The sequence below is a fragment of the Heptranchias perlo genome, chromosome 9 (genome assembly GCF_035084215.1).
Source record: "Heptranchias perlo isolate sHepPer1 chromosome 9, sHepPer1.hap1, whole genome shotgun sequence".
Lineage (NCBI taxonomy): Eukaryota > Metazoa > Chordata > Chondrichthyes > Hexanchiformes > Hexanchidae > Heptranchias > Heptranchias perlo.
The window spans coordinates 74,341,025-74,360,658 of NC_090333.1; the positions used below are offsets into that span (position 1 = coordinate 74,341,025).

The 19,634-nt window shown below is 45.5% G+C and overlaps 1 protein-coding gene across 1 annotated transcript in view; it reads left to right on the forward strand.

Moving 5' to 3' along the window:
* astn1 (astrotactin 1) overlaps positions 1-19,634 on the forward strand; it is a 2,273,142-nt gene that overhangs the window by 2,166,946 nt on the left and 86,562 nt on the right. The gene's annotated exons all lie outside the window — the stretch shown is intronic.

A 19,634-nucleotide genomic window follows, 5' to 3' on the forward strand; every position in this document is an offset into this window, starting at 1 on the left:
GTGCTGGCTCCCCTTCGGCCCAGCTCCCTGAGTGCTGGCTCCCCTTCAGCCCAGCTCCCTGGGTGCTGGCTCCCCTTCGGCCCAGCTCCCTGAGTGCTGGCTCCCCTTCGGCCCAGCTCCCTGGGTGCTGGCTCCCCTTCGCCTGGCTCCCCTTCGCCCAGCTCCCTGGTGCTGGCTCCCCTTCGCTCAGCTCCCTGGGTGCTGGCTCCCCTTCGCTCAGCTCCCTGGGTGCTGGCTCCCCTTCAGCCCAGCTCCCTGGGTGCTGGCTCCCCTTCGCCTGGCTCCCCTTTGCCCAGCTCCCTGGTGCTGGCTCCCCTTCGCTCAGCTCCCTGGGTGCTGGCTCCCCTTCGGCCCAGCTCCCTGGGTGTTGGCTCCCCTTCGCTCAGTTCCCTGGGTGCTGGCTCCCCTTCAGCCCAGCTCCCTGGTGCTGGCTCCCCTTCAGCCCAGCTCCCTGAGTGCTGGCTCCCCTTCAACCTGCACCTTTCCCTCCTAGCTCTCTTTCATATGTAAGCTTTGACAATATGTGCAAATCGGCACCGACAGGGGAGGAGGAGAGAAAATTTGGCAACAAAAAAAAACAGCCCATAAAGCTGTCACTACTGAACAGCACAGGCTGTTATGTTGAAAAGATATGAGCAACAGTAAAGGGGTCATTCTGTTTCATCTTCCAAGGGCAGAGAAGTGAAAGGGATCTCGATGTTCAGTTTTTAATGGTATTGTTTTGTCAGAATATCTTGGGTCACATGGCCTTTGTTGCCTTGGACGAGTGACAGTGTTTAGTTTGGCAGCCGCACGCCCAGAATCCTGTTAACCACCCCCCTGCTGAGCTGAACTTTGGGATACAAAAACAGAAGCTGTGTGAGGAGAATACCAGCGCAAGCTTGAATGCAAAGCTTCCACCTGCCATTCTTCTCTCAGCAACTTCAAAGCAAACAACAAATTTCTCCCCATCACTAGTGGTGTCCAAAGAAAAAATTGCCAGTTTGTGTTGAAACAGATGGAGCTGACGTCTGTTCATTCAGTTTGTAGAGGTAAAAAAGAAAGAAAGACTTGCATTTATATGGCCCCTTTCACGACCTCAGGACGTCCCAAAGCACTTTACAGCCAATGAAGTACTTTTGAAGTGTAGGCACCGTTGTAATGTAGCAACAAGGTAGATATGGGATGGAGAGCACGCGTTTATATGTCAAACGCCTATGTGCTTTCTCCAGCCTCGAGCACAATTAGCATACACACCAACCTAGGAAACGAGCAAAAGCTTCAACAAAAAAACCTGTAACAGGCCCCAAAGTATTAGCACTCACAAGGGAAGAAGGGAGAAGGCCAGACATTGAAGGAACACAGTTGGTTGTGTAGTTCTGGGGGGTCTGCAGGCATGGTTCCTCAGAAAAGTTTTAATTTTTAAGTAAAAATGACACATTCAAGCACTTTTATACTGCACAATGAATGGATTTTTAATCTGAAAAAAGAACAAAAACAAAGTGACATTCAGATTTTCTACAGCGGCAGGAGTGGCGATGAGGAGAGTCGAATCCATTAGCAGCCAGACTTGGGGTAGGAATGGGAATGGGGGTAAAGGGGAGCTGATTGTGCTGATTTTTATCAGCAAATGTTGGTCAGTCCCCCAAAATGCCCACTGTAAGCTTGAAATGATGAGGGTTGGCTCGTAGGAGGAAAATAATGCCAGCATGAATTGGATGATGAGGGAAGAGTGGTTGCATGAACTGAGGATGAATTACAGATATTTTAATTAAAATAAAATAGTTGCTACAATTGGCATAAGATCTTTGTACTTGCTGCCTGTATCACTCAGTACTACAGCAGGTAGTGCATTCCCCCAATGAAACTTCAACATTTCTTAAAGCCTATTTTAATAGGTTTACTTCTATTCATTAATGCTGATTAAACCACCTAAGCACAAGGAGAAAATAGCTGTATTGGGGTCGGGAGGTATTTGGAATAAGGCCTACAATCTTTGTTACACTATTTAACTTATTTTTGCAGTAACTTTACAATAGCTTTACATTTCATGTGGCTCTTCACTGAGGACAGATGTCATTCATTTCCTTTTTGGGGACTATAGAGGCAGTAGAGTTCAAAGGAACCATAGAACCAAAGACGCTTACAGCACAGAAGGAGACCAATCAGCCCATCTCTGTGCTGGCTCTTAGCTAGAGCAATCCAAACTAATCCAACAGCTCTGCTTTCTCCCCATAGCCCTGTATCTTCCCATGCTTCAGATATTCATCCAATTTTCCCTTAAAAGATGCAAAGGTCTCTGTGTGAACCATTCCCTGTGGCGATGCATTCCATGTTCCAACAGCTCACTTTGCAAAGAAATTTCTCTTCACCCCTTCACGCTCTTAGAGACAATTTTATATTGATGACTCTTCATCACTGACTCCACAGTCAGGCAAAATAGTTTTTTGTTATTCACTCTATCAAAACCCTTCATAATTTTAAAAACCTCTACAATGTCTCCTCCTAGCCTTCTTTGCTCCAGTAAAAATTTTCCCAGTATCACAACTCTCTCCTTATAGCTATAATTTCCCATCCCTGCCGTCATCCTGGTGAATCTACGCTGTACTCTTATAGCTTGAAGTCCAAAATTGCATACATTTGTTTAGCTTTGGCTTAACCAATGTGTTGTACAAATTTATCATTACTTCTTTGCTCCTGTACTCTGAACCCCTATTTATAAAATCTAAATTGCTAGTGGCCTTTTCGATGGTTTTACCAACTGCAATTTCAGGGAATTATGTATTTGAACCTCTGGGTGTTTCTGTTCATCCACACCTTTCAGCTTCTGTCCATATCTCTGACCCCTGTGTTCTTTTGAAAACTTGTACAACCCTCCTCGTTGTTTTTCAAATCCTTTACTTTTGTGTCACTTTCAAATTTTGAGCTAGTGTTTCCTATGCCCAAGTCCAATTCATCTATCTAAATATAACAGATGCTGCAAAACTTTATATTCAAGACTATTAAGCAGCTCACTTTCTTTTCATGCCAGGCTATTAGTATCCTCCCTTCAAAGCAAAGTCTGCAGATGTGGGAGTGCAGATAACAGCAGCTGGGCACAGAGCAGCTCTTGTACTGCCCGGCCTACCTTGCTACCTTGGGATGCTTTTGGAATGGTGGTCCTCTTCATCTCAGCATCTCAGATAGGGGGGTTCCCACTGGGAAACCCATTGGTGCCAATAATGGTGCTGCAGAAAAATAAGATTGGCACAAAGGCCCCGAGAAACTAAAGTGCGGGGGTGGGGGGAGCACAAGAAAAATGGCTGCAAAACTGCTGCAAGAATCTTTTTTTCCTGGCCCTTTAAATTTACTTCCCTGAATTGCTCGGTGTCTAGAAAGATTGCAGTAATCACAGCCATTCAGTTGAAGTAACGTATGAATGGTGTAAGGGTTGTAAAACTACCCTGGGGTACTTCAGATTGGCGTCCCAGCGTCATTTACACATTACAAAGAAGCTCTTGCCTGTTTCAGATAGGAGTTTCCCTCCCCTCTGCGTCCCCCCAAAGTATCTTGTGCAAAAAGGAGCAGAGACCCAATGTTGCCTCTGCACTCAAGGGGTGTTACGGACAGGAAGATCAGCTCCTCTGTGTCTGGCCACGAATTGACGATGCCTCCAGACCCCTTAATCTCTGCTTTCCACAAGTGCAAAACATCAACTTTTAAAGTTTGTTTTTTTACCGCAGAGAAGAAGTGATATTTGTGCTAGATATCGGAGGAATGTACTATAACACTTTGGTCAGAGCCAGGCGTTTTGCTTTGAGATAGATGTCGTGGCTTGAAGCCCACTGAAATAGCACGGCAGAACTGGGAGAAGGGAAATTGTTGCTTATTGGAGAAGTTGCAGCCAGTTTTGTTGGAACCTCCCTGTTCACATTCTTCTGACAGTTGACACTGGTCTCACCAAGTGATATAATGTGACAGCTCATATTTGCTGGGGATATCCAGATTGAACCAGTGCACTACTTGAATAAGGCGTCATGTCTTTTGCAGTATTTGCAGTGGGAGAATTGTATTCTGGTACATTCCTTCAAACTGAGCACACTCGGTTGATAAGGTGATAACATAATATTTTACAATGTGCTAAGGGCCTTTTCACCGAAATGATGCCGTTACAGAATTCATTACCTTATGCTTTTTTTGAAAAAGCTGGGCGCTTTTGTTCTTTAACAGATAGTTATAGATCTGTTTGTGCTTTACTTCATGGAACAAAACATACCCCATTCATTTTGACAGCCGTCGGGTTTAATTGGCACGTTAGCTTGGTGGCCATCAAACTCGTTTAGCAAGCCAGAGGTCATGAGTTCACAATCCCACCATAGCAAGTTGTGAAATTGAACTAAAAAAAAAATCTGCCACTTTGTGGGCTAGCACTAGAAAAATGGCCAAGAAAGCTGCCAGACTGTGGTAGGAACCCAACTGGTTGTTTAATGTCCTTCAAGGTCTGACCTACATGTGACTGCAGTCCCATTCTACAGGGTTGACACAATGTCCTCAGCGAAATAAGTGATGGGCAATCAATACCCCAGCTGAAAGCAGCGAATTCAGTATAAACCTTTCTAGTCTATGTGGCTCAGTGTCGCAGCACTTGGTGCATTCATCCACTGACCAGCTGACGAGTTCAAAATCCCACGTCAATTGTTTTGTGCCTTTTGAAGGAACAGCATTGCCAGTACCCACTATACATCCATGAGTTGTATATTTTTTAAATGCTTGTGATTGTCGCAGGAAATTTAATTATGTTGAAATCTACTTTTGAATTTCTGGTTTGAATTTAAAGTATTAAAAAAAAACTTCTGCAAGTCAGAAGACTTGCGAGTGTTGCCAATGCTGAAAATGTGCCTTTTTCTGATGTACTGTGGAACATCAGTAAGACATTCTGTACATACTAAACACTTAAATCGTGTAGCGAACCCTTCCAGGGTCCTTGATTGTGGCTTTTGATTTGAATGTAACTGTTGATTATTCATTCAGTTTTCAAGAGTTAACAAACAGACTGCATTTTGTAAAGCCGTGCACTTTGATTGCACATTGCTAGTGTGACAACTCATTGGTCAATTTGATTTGTTGGCTGTGCACACTCTGGGCACAATGTGTCATTAAGGGTTGAAGCGGTTAACTTGGTGTCGGCTCCTGGGTTCAATTAGGCTGTGCAGGAGTAGAACAAGAGTAGACATTAGCTAGCCGTCCAGCTGATTGAGGTTGCTGCCTTTGTGTGGATTAACTCCGGTCACTATAACTGCCTTGTTTCCCCTCCTTCTGGGTCTGTTTTAACAGAACTCATCATTGTGTATGTTCCATTTAAAGTTTAAGATCTGTCATTTTAAAATACAGTTTTCCACACAATTCACCCTTAAGAGTATCCTCCAGTGTGAAAATGTTGATAGCTTAAACAGTGGGAAGTCCAATTTAATATCTACAGAACTATTATATAAATAAGGAACCAGTGTAAAACACACATTCAGCCTGGCCCTTGAACCCATATCACATTCACAAACCCAAGCTGATATTGACTGGCCCTCCTAAAGACAGTATTATTATTATTGTTTTCAAAAAAAATGAAATGCACAATGTTAAAACACCCCTGGCAGCATGAAGCTCTTGGCTTTTTTAACTGTCCGATTAGCCTCCCCATTCTCCACCGCCCCCCAACTCCTTTCAGGAAGACTGCGTAGAAACTTTTACCAGACATACTAACAAGTGTGCCATCATTCTAGTGGGCACACGTACTGATCGTTGAGGTGTTCCAGTGTAATACTGAGGAAATGCTGCTTTGTTGGAGATACTGTCCTTCAGAGGCCCCAATCTGCCTCTTCCAATGAGTATGCTCTCTTTGGGATATTGCTTCAATAATGGCTGTGTGTTTGCTTCTATAACAATCACTGCATTTCAATGTAATGTATATGTTTCTGAGAAGTTTCATTCTCTTTCTTTCCTTCCTTCGAATTGCCCATGACACAATTTAGAATACTGGATATCCCACCATCAGTGCGTGAGCAAGAATTCAGAGAACAGAGACAAGGATGTTTCTGTGACTTTTGAGTTCTGTGTTATGAAGAGAGACTCACAGTTGAACGAGATTCACACCCCTCTAGGAAGTTGATTTGGACAACCCAAACTCATTTCAGATAAGATTCTTACAGGCAAAAGACCAAAGAGATTTTTGTCCCTTATGACAAGGCTGGATTTGAACCCAAAGCCCTGGGGTGAGAAGGGCCAGTATGTAAACCTACTATGCCATCCAATCCCAAGTTATACTTTTTGACACTGTAAATATATGAAAAATAATGTGACACTGCATACACTGTGTAAGAGTGTAGAAGGTTCCAATACGTCCCATCAGGTGTTCAGCCAAGCTGATGCCCATAGCTCTGGATCACTTCCACTATTAAGACATGCAAATGAATCTCCAGTGCAGTACTGAGAGAGTGCTGCACTGTCGGAGGTGCCATCTTTTGGATGAGACATTAAGCCGAGGCCCCTCTCCTCAGGTGGACATAAAAGATCCCATGGCAATATTTCAAAGAAGAGCAGGGGAGTTCTTCCCGGTGTCCTGGCCAATATTTATCCCTCAACCAACATCACTAAAACAGATTATCTGTTCATTAACACATTGCTGTTTGTGGGACTTTGCTGTGCGCAAATTGGCTGCTGCGTTTCCCTAAATAACGACAGTGACTACTCTTCAAAAATATTCATTGGCTGTAGAGTGCTTTGGGACAGCCGGAGGTCATGAAAGGCACTGTTTAAATGCAAGTTCTTCCTTCTTTTAAAAAAAAATATTTTTATTGAAATGAAGGAGTAAAATCTCATAAATTAAATCATTTGAAAAGACTCCCAACCATTCAAGGCACAATGTGCATTGGCTATCATTTACAGAAGAGAAAGGCAGTTTTTCAAAGAACTGAGCTCTGTTGATGGCTCTGTGAGTCTATTGATTGAGCCATACAGACCGGTAATGTCTTAGGGTTAATCGTGCTCTGTGGAGAGTTAACTGATTTCAGCTGGGCAACTGGTAAGGGCACTACTCTGGGTAAGAGTAGTCGATTAGGATTCCTGCTTCCGATTTTTCTCCAGCGACCCTTGTTAGAATAGCAGCTGTGAGACACCAGGTGAGGACAGGCTCAGCCTCAGCTATACGTTCTCTGCACCCCCCCACCCCTCCCCTCCCCTCCCCATTAATGAATAGTTTGCTTACATTCAGTATCAAGCCTCAACCTTGAATAACGGCCCAGCATCTCTGGAGCCATAGCCTAGCAAGGACTCAGCACCATTTACAGAGGAGGGATGGGGCAGTGGGAGGGGGGGCTGCTGGAGAAAGTCAGTGAGGAGAGAGAAAAAAACAAGCAGGTGCACAATCCAATTTCTGCAGCTCTCGGTTAAATAAAGGAAAATGTTTGTTTGTTCACCGAGGTGTTTCCATATAGAGAACAGTGCGTTTTCTATAAAGAGGTGGAAAGCACTTTCCCAGCTGCACTTTGGTGTTGGTAGAAGTTCTGACTGAGGCTGGTAGTCAGAGCCAGGATACATTAAGGGTATTAGGTCAGCTCTTTAAATCCCACAGGCTGTTTTATTTGGAGGTGTAAGCAAGTGCAAACTGAGTGAAGAAAGCACATGATTACAATCTGTACTGTGCGTGTGATCTCAAGCTGGCAGCGTCCCCCAGGTAATTTGGAAGAGCACCAATGAACACAGCAAGGATTTGCTTTAACAAGCAATAAACTTTTTTATTAGTTTGTGGAGGAGATTGTGAAAAGGTTAGCTAGCTTAATCTACTAATTCCCCACTATCATTCAGTGTCTTTGCAATGAATGGTTTTCCCTCTCTTTATTATGAGTTAAATAGTTAAGTAATTTTTGGTATGTACAGATTACACGGCACAGCACACTGTACATGGTATGTACAGGTTACACGGCACGACACACCGTACATGGTGTGTACAGGTTACACGGCACGACACACCGTACATGGTGTGTACAGGTTACACGGCACAACACACCCTACATGGTATGTACAGGTTACACGGCACAGCACACCATACATGGTGTGTACAGGTTACACGGCACAACACACCGTACATGGTATGTACAGGTTACACGGCACAGCACACCGTACATGGTATGTACAGGTTACACGGCACAACACACCGTACATGGTATGTACAGGTTACACGGCACAACACACCGTACATGGTATGTACAGGTTACATGGCACAACACACCGTACATGGTATGTACAGGTTACACGGCACAACACACCGTACATGTCATGTACAGGTTACACAGCACAACACACCTTACATGGTATGTACAGGTTACACAGCACTACACACCACACATGGCATGCATGGGTTACACGACACAACACACCGTACATGGCGTGTACAGGTTACACGGCCCGACACACCGTACATGGCGTGTACAGGTTACACGGCCCGCCACACCGCACATGGCATGTACAGGTTACACGGCACAACACACCACACATGGCATGTACAGGTTACATGGCATGACACACCGTGCATGGTGTGTACAGGTTACGTGGCCCAACACACCATACATAGCATGTACAGGTTACATGGCCTGCCACACCACACATGGCATGTACAGGTTACATGGCATGACACACTGTGCATGGTGTGTACAGGTTACCCGGCACAATACACCGCACATGGCACGTACAGGTTACACGGAACAACACATAGTACAAGGCATGTTACAGGTTATATGGTACAACACACTGTATGTGGTATGTATAGGTTACATCGTATAACACCATATATGGTATGTACAGGTTACACGTTACAACACCCCATACATGGCATGTACAGGTTACACAGCACAACACACCGCACATGGTATGTACTGGTTCGACGGCACGACACACCGCATATGGCATGTTACAGGTTAGATAACAATTGAGTCCTCTTATCCTGTGGCAGTCAGAAGGCTTTATCAGGATAATGCAGCTCTTGATGTATCCTTTCCTTGCAAGGCTTCAATGTGCACCAGGAGCAAACTGATTAAAAGTAGATCATTTTTGCTTGGGTTCGGTTCAGAGAGAGCTATGGATGTGACTTCTGTTTAAGCTTTGTCAGCTTAACGGGTATGTGAACATGGTTGACATGGTTGAGCTCTTGGTCGACCATCACCTAACACCAGCTGCTATCTTTGGGCCTGCACCCTCTCCTGCACCAGCGGCCATATGCAACTTAACTTGGGAAGCTCAAATGAGCAGCATTCCTTTTAAATGAAAGAATGATGGCCTTTATGATGGTACACTGCAATTTCCATTTCTTTGAAACTTCCTTCCTTTCTTTCTGTTATCACAAAGGGTTTGGCACAGCCACCAACCTGTCCCTGTCCATCTGGGAATAAATATTTCCGTTTAATCGCCGAGATATCGCCGTCCCACTAACCTCCCAGTTTCTCTAAACAGCACTTGAGCAAAAGTTGCCTAACCCACATAATAGAGGAGCTGGGAAGGACATAACATTATAATGTTTCTCAACAGTCTTATTACTTGATTATGTTACAGCGTTACATAGAATTACTTAGAATTGACAGAACAGAAACAGGCCATTCGGCCCAACTGGTCTATGCCGGTGTTTATGCTCCACACGAGCCTTCTCCCTCCCTACTTCATCTAAGCCTATCATCATATCCTTTTATTCCTTTCTCCCTCATGTGTTTATCGAGCTTCCCCTTAAAGGCATCTATGCTATTCACCTCAACAATTCCATGTGGTAGTGAGTTCCACATTCTAACCACTCTCTGGGTAAAGAAGTTTCTCCTGAATTCCCTATTGGATTTATTAGTGATTATCTTCTATTTATGACCTCTAGTTTTGGATTCCCCCACGAGCGGAAACATTTTCTCTATGTCTACCCTATCAAACCCTTTCATAAGTTTAAAGATCTCTATTAGGTCACCCCTCAGCCTTCTCATTTCTAGAGGAAGGAGCCCAGCCTATTAAGTTCTTCCTGATAGTTATAACCCTTCAGTTCTGGTATCATCCTTGTAAATATTTTTCGCGCCTTCTCCAGTGTCCCTAGGATGACAGCCAAAAGAAGCAAGTCTTTGTATCACTATACATGGCAAAACCAGAGATAGCACATCACCGACAATCCCATACGATAATGATAGGAATTGGATCTTGGTGAACTGCAGGATTTTGCATACGTTTGTGTTACTATTATGAATTGCTTCAATCATCTGTCCTTCAGCATGATATTCTACAGCACCCTTCCTAGTTTGTAGCCATAGTGAATAGTTAATAGAAGGAGTCAGATGCTGCATGCTCTTACTATGTGGGTAGATGGTGCTGTCTTCCTTTCTGTTTTTCACCACGATCTATGGGAAATTGTGACTAACTAAATAAGGCTAAGGACTTGGAACCTGTTTGAGCATTTATTTACCTTCAGGAGTGTTTTATGTATTTTCCTGACAACTAACTTCTGCCCCAACAGCACAGCTTCTCCACAGATGGGTAACAGTCTCCTCCACTGACACCAAGGTATTAAATTCAATGGCACCACGCCTATTTTTCAGGCACTAAATGGACGCCTAAGCTTCCACTATGGCCAGCAGGAAGGACGTGCTTATTACGAGCTGGAAGTGCACCGCCCGCCATGTTGATGCAGACAAAAAAAATAGGCATCGAGGAGTCACACCTGAAAAGGTGTTAGACTCTTTGCATATGCAAATAAGGGGCCTAATGCCTGTTTGAGGCCCCCTGTGTGAAATTGGGCTGCCCTGAATGCAGCCAGCACAGGGGCAGCTGAGTTCAGGAAAACCAGGTCTGCATGCGGCCTAACCGGTGGTCCTTAAAGGGACCGCTGCAGGCCGCCACCAACAAGATAAGTTTCAAAAAATATATACTTAGTTGAATGTGGAACCACGAGGAGTAGGAGTGCTCCTCCCGACCCCACATTAAAACTTTGGTCCATCGTCCTGACTGTCGCCTCGACCCCCCCATCTCAATATCCCGATTGCCTTCCCTTTCCCAGTCGCTCCCTTTCTGGTCGCTACTTTCCCCAGTTGCGTCCCTCCCAATCGCTTCCCCTTTAATTACCCTTTATTCGAAACCTCTTCACCGGCGAGCTGCCTGGGGACACCCTGCAAGTGTCCGCAGCTCGCCGGCCTCATTTAAATGTGGCCCATGGTCCAATATCAGGTGTGCCTCAGGCCTATCTGTTAAGGCGTAGAGACCGGGGCGAACTAATTTCTAGGCCCAGGAGTTCCTATAACCATGTGTGGGCTTCAGCACGCAAAAGTCACCAATTTCTCTTTTTGGTAATTAATAGAGAGAGATCTGGTTCTCCTATGACCTGATTGCAGACAGGCAGTTGGACGGCATAGTGACAGGAGTGGAATCAGGTGGTAGGACAGACGGAAAGATGGTTGTCGCCTGTGACATGTTTTACACATCGGACTCCTGGTCATGTCAGTTTTCACTCTTCTGGGTTTTGATTATCTGCTTTCTTAACCGGCTAAAACCCAATTTCGTGAAGTTTGTTTCTGCCTCCAAAATGGACGGTGGAAAGAAAAAGAAAAACTTGCATTTATATAGCGCCTTTCATGACCTCAGGATGACCCAAAGCGCTTCACAGCCAATGAAGTACTTTTGTTTAAAGCGCAGTCACTGTTGTAATGTAATATAATAAAGAAGGTAAATAAAAAGGTTTAATATCGGTCTTTTTAAAGAAATAAGGTGTAGAAAAGGTTAATAACTTAAAATTAAAGTTGAACAAAAACAAGATAAAGGTGGAATGGTGAAGAGGAGAATGTGGGTAGAGTAGCAACCAGAATTGAAGTGTTTGTAATGAAAAATCTTTTATTTTAAAATATTGAATGTTTTAGTATTCGGGGTTATTACAACAGTAATTTGCTATTCCTGGCCCTTGACTAGCATCACACTGTATGAAATGAAAAATGACCAAAGTGCCCAGTTCAGGTCCCTGTCACCTAAAATCAGGACAGCATACAATTGGATGTCAGCTCTGATTGGGGATCTAAATTGTCCAATTTATGCTAGTTGATGATGTAGTTTCTCATTGAATTAATGGAGGAATGCTCATTCACAATTTGCCTCTTATAGTTGAATAGTCTGCCAGCAATCGTCGTCGACACCCACAGGTGAAGAATGGCCACTTTGCTCAGATACTGGAGTGTGCAGGTCGCCAGGGTGCCATACACTGCTATGAGTCAATGGCCACAGGAAAGGAAGGAAGAAAAGTAGTTGGGGCAGAGTGACATAAGAAAGCAGGTGAATGGGAGAGACTAAAACAGCAGGGGAAGAGAGAAAGAATGAGACAGGAGAGCTGTTGCTACAATGTACAATGGATGATAGAGTAAGAGGGAGAGAAAGACAGGAGGAAGACCCAACCAAAGATCAAGAGAGCAAGATAGGGAGAGAGAGGTGGGAGCATGAGAGAAAGAATGAATTGGGAATGTGATTTTGTGAGACATGGGAGAACTGGAGGATGAGTAAGTGAGATAGGGAAGAGAAGAAAAGAATGAGGTGTGGGAGTTAGGGTGATGAGCAGAATGAGACGGGAGCAAGTGAGCCAGACGGAGAGAGGTGAGAGATTGGAATAGGAGAACTGAGTGAGACAGGAGAGGGAGATGAGTTTGAAATAGAAAAGGCAGGTAATCAGATAACCGAGATTGGGACAGGAGAAAGAGGAACAGGTGGAGAAATGAGGGGAGACAGGGAGCCATAGTGAAATAGGAGAGAGGGGCAAACATACATGAGTGATTGGAGTGAGAGAGTGGGACAAGTGAGAGAGACAGAGAGATGAAGATTCTTTATGTGGAACTGCAGCATCTTGTCTGTAGATGGCAGCTTTGCTCAGATTTACTCCAATCACCTGAGATTCCTGGACCTGGAAAAAACAACTGTCAGCTGTCTCAAATTGACTTAAGGCCTTACAGTATGTAAGTAGTGCAGTTAAATATAAGCAGAGCCTGTTATTACTGTCGAATAAATGTGTCTTTGTTTCAAAAAATAAGGAAACAAGATTTTTAACAGATGATGCGTAGCTGGCGATGTTACACTAAAATTTTGAGTGGACAAAATGTCAAATATCAAAACCTTGAAACAATTATGTAACCCTGCATTGATTATTGAACTGTTATTGATGTGTTATTGTTCTCAGGTGGGGACCAGAGGCTGCGGCCAATTTCTAGCCCCTTGTTCACATCCCGATGTAAGCCAACCTGAGCAGCACAATGGCCTAGTGTTGCATGAAAGAGATTTGACTGTGTGTGTAGCACTATTGTTTAGCGTGGTGCCTGTGCATATTGTTCTCATCATTAACACATGTGGAAAGCCCCACGAGCAGAAAATACCTTGCTCACTTTATGATCAGGTATTAGAAGTATTGTTAATACATAGATGGTTCTGCCATCGTTCCTGCGAAGTTCACACCAATGGCCGTCTGGTAAAATGGTACCCGACATCATCAGGCTGGGTCAGTGGGCTCATGTTAGGATGTGAGTCCTGCCTCTCAGCCTGCAATTTAGGAAAAGCAGAGGAGTCTGGGTCAGTTCTTGGTCGGCTTTCTGTAGAATTGACCAATCGGTTAAATCTGCGTTTTATCAGCTGGTCTTGCCCCTCCATATCTCTGTCACCTCCTCCAGCCCTACAACCCTCCGAGAGCTCTGCGTTCCTCCAACTCTGACTTCTTGTGCGTCTCCTGTTTCCTTCGTTCCACCATTGGCGGCCGTGCCTTCAGCTCTCTCAGCCCTAAGCTCTGGAATTCCCTCCCTAAACCTCTCTACCTCTCTCTTCCCCCCCCCCCTTTGAACCTTACAACCTTTGACCAGCTTTTGGTCACCTGTCCAAATATCTCCTTATGAGATTCAGTGTCACATTTTGTCTGATAATGCTCCTGTGAAGCACCTGGGGACATTTTACTGTGTTAAAGGTGCTATATAAATGCAAGTTATTGTTTTATTGTTGCTTTTTCTCAGTGATGCTGTTTAAATCTTTATTTCTCCCTTTTTCTGCTAATTTTCTCTTCTTCCCCTCCTAGAACATAAGCACATAAGAAATAGGAGCAGGAGTAGGCCATCCAGCCCCTCGAGCCTGCTCCGCCATTCAGTAAGATCATGGCTGATCTTCTACCTCAATGCCATTTTCCTGCACCATCCCCATATCCTGTGATGCCTTTAATATCTAGAAATCTATCGATCTCTGTTTTGAATGTACTCAATGACTGAGCCTCCACAGCCCTCTGGGGTTCCAAAGGTTCACCACCTTCTGAGTGAAGAAATTTCTCCTCATCTCAGTGCTAAATGGCCTACCCCTTATTCTGAGACTGTGACCCCTGGTTCTTGATTCCCCAGCCAGGGGAAACATCCTCCCTGCATCTACCCTGTCGAGCCCTGTAAGAATTTTGTATGTTTCAATGAGATCACACCTCATTCTTCTAAACTCGAGAGAATACAGGCCTAGTCTACTCAATCTCTCCTCATACGACAATCCCGCCATCCCAGGAATCAGTCTGGTGAACCTTTGTTGCATTCCCTCTATGGCAAGTATATCCTTTCTTAGGTAAGGAGACCAAAACTGCACACAATACACCAGGTGTGGTCTCACCAAGGCCCTGTATAACTGCAGTAAGACATCTTTACTCCTGCACTCAAATCCTCTTGTAATAAAGGCCAACATACCATTTGCCTTCCTAATTGCTTGCTGCACCTGCATGTTAGCTTTCAGTGACTCATGTACAAGGACACCCAGGTCCCTTTGAACATCAACATTTCCCAATCTCTCACCATTTAAAAAATACTCTGCGTTTCTGTTTTTCCTACCAAGTGGATAACTTCACATTTCTTCTCTCCTGAAGGCACTGACACCTTGCTGAGCTCCAGACCCATGGGCTCTCTGGTACTGCGCTGAAATAGCCGTTCTTCATGTGTCAGCAGTGAGTGTTGGCAGGTGTACGGGCGCTATCGGTGCACCCAATCCTGCTCTCACTGAAGTCCACACACTCGTACACCCAGAAGGGGTCATTAGATACCAGTCTGGAGCAGGAATCCTGGTCAACCTTGCCCTCCCAAATCACTAGTGATGAGGCCAGTTACAAGGCCTTACTACCACCCTGACGGAGATCAGCGAACTCAACACAGGTCTGAGTGGCTCAGCTGCTCACTCAGTGCCTTAACCCGTTGAGCCATTGGGGGAGTCTGAAAAATAGACTCGCATCTTGAGGGTAAGGCACCTGAGGAAGTTAATGAGTTTGGGGGTAATTTTAACCCCCAAGAACGGGTGGGTTGGAGTCGGGTGGGAGTTAAAAAAAAATAGTTTTTTGGGTTGCAGGCGCAACCCGGTTCTACTTCTGGGTTTAACTTGGGCGTGAAAGTCCAAGCTCCCCACTGGGAATGCAAAGTCAGAGAATTTTGCGGTCATGACCCCAAAAAACAACTTTTTTTTTAACTTCCCACCCGCTCCCCTCCCAACCCACCCGGTCTTGGGGGTTAAAATTACAAAGTACTGGGCACATGAGGTGCTGACACATCATGTCACGTCATGAGAGAGAGAGCGATTGCCTGCCTGTGTAAAGGAATGGGTGAGTGAGAGAGAGAGCGATCGCCTGCCTTCCTGTGTAAAGGAATGGGTGAGTGAGTGAGAGAGCGATCGCCTGCCTGCCTGTGTAAAGGAATGGGTGAGTGAGTGAGAGAGAGAGCGATCGCCTGCCTGCCTGTGTAAAGGAATGGGTGAGTGAGTGAGAGAGAGAGCGATCGCCTGCCTGCCTGTGTAAAGGAATGGGTGAGTGAGAGAGAGAGCGATCGCCTGCCTGCCTGTGTAAAGGAATGGGTGAGTGAGAGAGAGAGCGATCGCCTGCCTGCCTGTGTAAAGGAATGGGTGAGTGAGAGAGAGCGATCGCCTGCCTGCCTGTGTAAAGGAATGGGTGAGTGAGTGAGAGCGATCGCCTGCCTGCCTGTGTAAAGGAATGGGTGAGTGAGAGAGAGAGCGATCGCCTGCCTGCCTGTGTAAAGGAATGGGTGAGTGAGTGAGAGAGCGATCGCCTGCCTGCCTGTGTAAAGGAATGGGTGAGTGAGAGAGAGAGCGATCGCCTGCCTGCCTGTGTAAAGGAATGGGTGAGTGAGAGAGAGAGCGATCGCCTGCCTGCCTGTGTAAAGGAATGGGTGAGTGAGAGAGAGAGCGATCGCCTGCCTGTGTAAAGGAATGGGTGAGTGAGAGAGAGCGATCGCCTGCCTGCCTGTGTAAAGGAATGGGTGAGTGAGAGAGAGCGATCGCCTGCCTGCCTGTGTAAAGGAATGGGTGAGTGAGAGAGAGAGCGATCGCCTGCCTGCCTGTGTAAAGGAATGGGTGAGTGAGAGAGAGAGCGATCGCCTGCCTGCCTGTGTAAAGGAATGGGTGAGTGAGAGAGAGAGCGATCGCCTGCCTGTGTAAAGGAATGGGTGAGTGAGAGAGAGCGATCGCCTGCCTGCCTGTGTAAAGGAATGGGTGAGTGAGAGAGAGAGCGATCGCCTGCCTGTGTAAAGGAATGGGTGAGTGAGAGAGAGCGATCGCCTGCCTGCCTGTGTAAAGGAATGGGTGAGTGAGAGAGAGAGCGATCGCCTGCCTGCCTGTGTAAAGGAATGGGTGAGTGAGAGAGAGAGCGATCGCCTGCCTGCCTGTGTAAAGGAATGGGTGAGTGAGAGAGAGAGCGATCGCCTGCCTGCCTGTGTAAAGGAATGGGTGAGTGAGAGAGAGAGCGATCGCCTGCCTGCCTGTGTAAAGGAATGGGTGAGTGAGAGAGAGCGATCGCCTGCCTGTGTAAAGGAATGGGTGAGTGAGTGAGAGAGCGATCGCCTGCCTGCCTGTGTAAAGGAATGGGTGAGTGAGTGAGAGAGCGATCGCCTGCCTGTGTAAAGGAATGGGTGAGTGAGAGAGAGCGATCGCCTGCCTTCCTGTGTAAAGGAATGGGTGAGTGAGAGAGAGCGATCGCCTGCCTGTGTAAAGGAATGGGTGAGTGAGAGAGAGAGCGATCGCCTGCCTGCCTGTGTAAAGGAATGGGTGAGTGAGAGAGAGAGCGATCGCCTGCCTGCCTGCCTGTGTAAAGGAATGGGTGAGTGAGAGAGAGAGCGATCGCCTGCCTGCCTGTGTAAAGGAATGGGTGAGTGAGAGAGAGAGCGATCGCCTGCCTGCCTGTGTAAAGGAATGGGTGAGTGAGAGAGAGAGCGATCGCCTGCCTGCCTGTGTAAAGGAATGGGTGAGTGAGAGAGAGAGCGATCGCCTGCCTGCCTGTGTAAAGGAATGGGTGAGTGAGAGAGAGAGCGATCGCCTGCCTGCCTGTGTAAAGGAATGGGTGAGTGAGTTTATGGGACACTGATATATCATAGAGTTAACAAGGTGCTGACATGGACTTAACACACAATGATAAATGAGAGTTGATGACACGCATACAAGTTATTGTGATTTAGACTTTTTTTCACGGGATCGATAAGTTGCTGAGATATGCAGTTACCGTGCTGCAAAACTGATGCGTGTACACTGATCCATGTGTAAGCCAATGTGAGAATGAGTCTCGATTGGAATGTGTGTTCATGTGCTTCAATGTGTGAATGTGTTATGTCGGCATGAATGGCTAAATACAGTATGTGTATACCTGTGTGTGTGTATCTGCTCATCTCAGAAAGGGCTGCAGATAGTGACACCACTATTCCTATCCAGAATAGAGATGATTGGGTAATTCCCCCACCAATCACGCATGGAGACTACACTGCTGTAGGTGACTGGGATTTATTTAGGCACATAATTACTATATAACTATCCTCCATTCACTGCATTTTGCTGGAGAAATCACCCTGCTTTTATTGGGGGAAGTTGTTGTAGTTTTGGTCATGAGTTCTGTTTGCTGTAGTTTGTAGAGACTCTTTTTAAATAGACTCTGTAGACTGTTTGTTGTAGTGCACCGTTTAAAGAGATTATGTTTGCTGAGTACATAGACTTTGTTTGCTGTAAAGTAGACTGTTTGCTGTGAATCCTGCCGTAAGCCCCGCCCCACCTCCAACTCATTGGCTGACACAGTGGTGTCAATGGACACTCTGCTCAGAAAGCATGTGCAGAGATGTGAATATTCATGACCGTGAATGTGACTCAACATGTGTATTAAATATATACATGGATGCATAAGTGTAGCATGTATACATTGAACTGTAGTCAGGTTAGATTTTAAAGACTGAAAGATCGCTTTGCCAAATACTTCTGTCTGCAAGTGTGACCCAGAGCTCCCTGTCACTTGTCACTTCAGTACTCTGCCCCACTCCCACTCTGACCTCCCTGTCTTCTGTTCCAATGAAGCTCAACACAAGCTCGAAGAGCAGTATCTTTCCATAAGGCACTCTGCAGCCCTCTGGTCGTAATATTGATTTTAACAACTTCAGACCTGAACTATAGTTCTCATTTTCTCTCTAGCAGTGCGTACTGGCAATATACTGGGTGTGCCTGTGTTTCAGGGAATGGGGGAAGGCAATGAATCACATGGTGCTTGGGGTGGGGACCCCCTGTTGGAACACTGTGCTGGCAGTGTGGTCTGCACCCTTGATGTCAACCTACTTTTTTCATCCACCAGGCTCCTGGGCCGATGGTGCCTGCTCTGCTTTGCCAGTTTTTCATGCTTTACGTTCTACTTAACTATTCCCCCTCAGCTCGTCTCACACTCAGTGTCTTGTATATGTCTCTTATTTCTTTGATTCCTCTCATTATGCCTCCTTTTGTCGCCTGTGCGTATCACTTCTGTCATTAAACCATTTCCTGTTCTCCACCTTACCACTTTGCAGGTCATTCTATGTCTTTTTCTCTGTGTGTGTGTGGTTGTTTGTACTACCCACCTCCCTTTCCCCTTTCTGTTCCTTTTTAAAATGCTATTCATCTGTTATATCTTTCAGTTCTGAGAAAGGGTCTGTACCTGAAACGTCATCTGATTTGTGTTCTCTTTTAACCTTCAGGCCCTACATGTCACTGATAGTTATCCAGTACTAGAAACCGATTTTGCAGCAAGTCATCTTTTAGATAATCACATGAAGTAAAAATTGATGGTTTGATGTTTTCTAAACGTGCAGATGGTATTCAATGTAAAATTTTACTACCACATGGAGTGGTTGAGGCGAATAGCATAGATGCGTTTAAGGGGAAGCTAGATAAGTACATGAGGGAGAAAGGAATAGAAGGATATGTTGATAGGGTTGGATGAAGTAAGGTGGGAGGAGGCTCATGTGGAGCATAAACACCAACATAGACAAGTTGGGCCGAATGGCCTGTTTCTGTGCTGTAAATTTTATGTAATTCCATCCCCTGCCCTGGCTGCTGTCCCCTATCACCCTGCTGTTTTGGTGCAGGCAGTTGGTCACAGATTGGGTGTGTTTTGTGGTTTCAGCCTGAATACTATGAGAAAGGATTGTACGAGACATGACTGATCTGAGATGTTGATGCAACCTCCCCATCTCGGTGGCACGTTACGGTAACAACTGCAGCTCAGTTGCACAATCCCCCCGCATTTGTAGCAATCAGTGGGAAACGGCACAAGTTTCTACTGGGGGCTCACAAACAAGGCCTTAGTTGGTCTTCATATACAGCAGTGAATTACTTAACTGTTGCGTCCA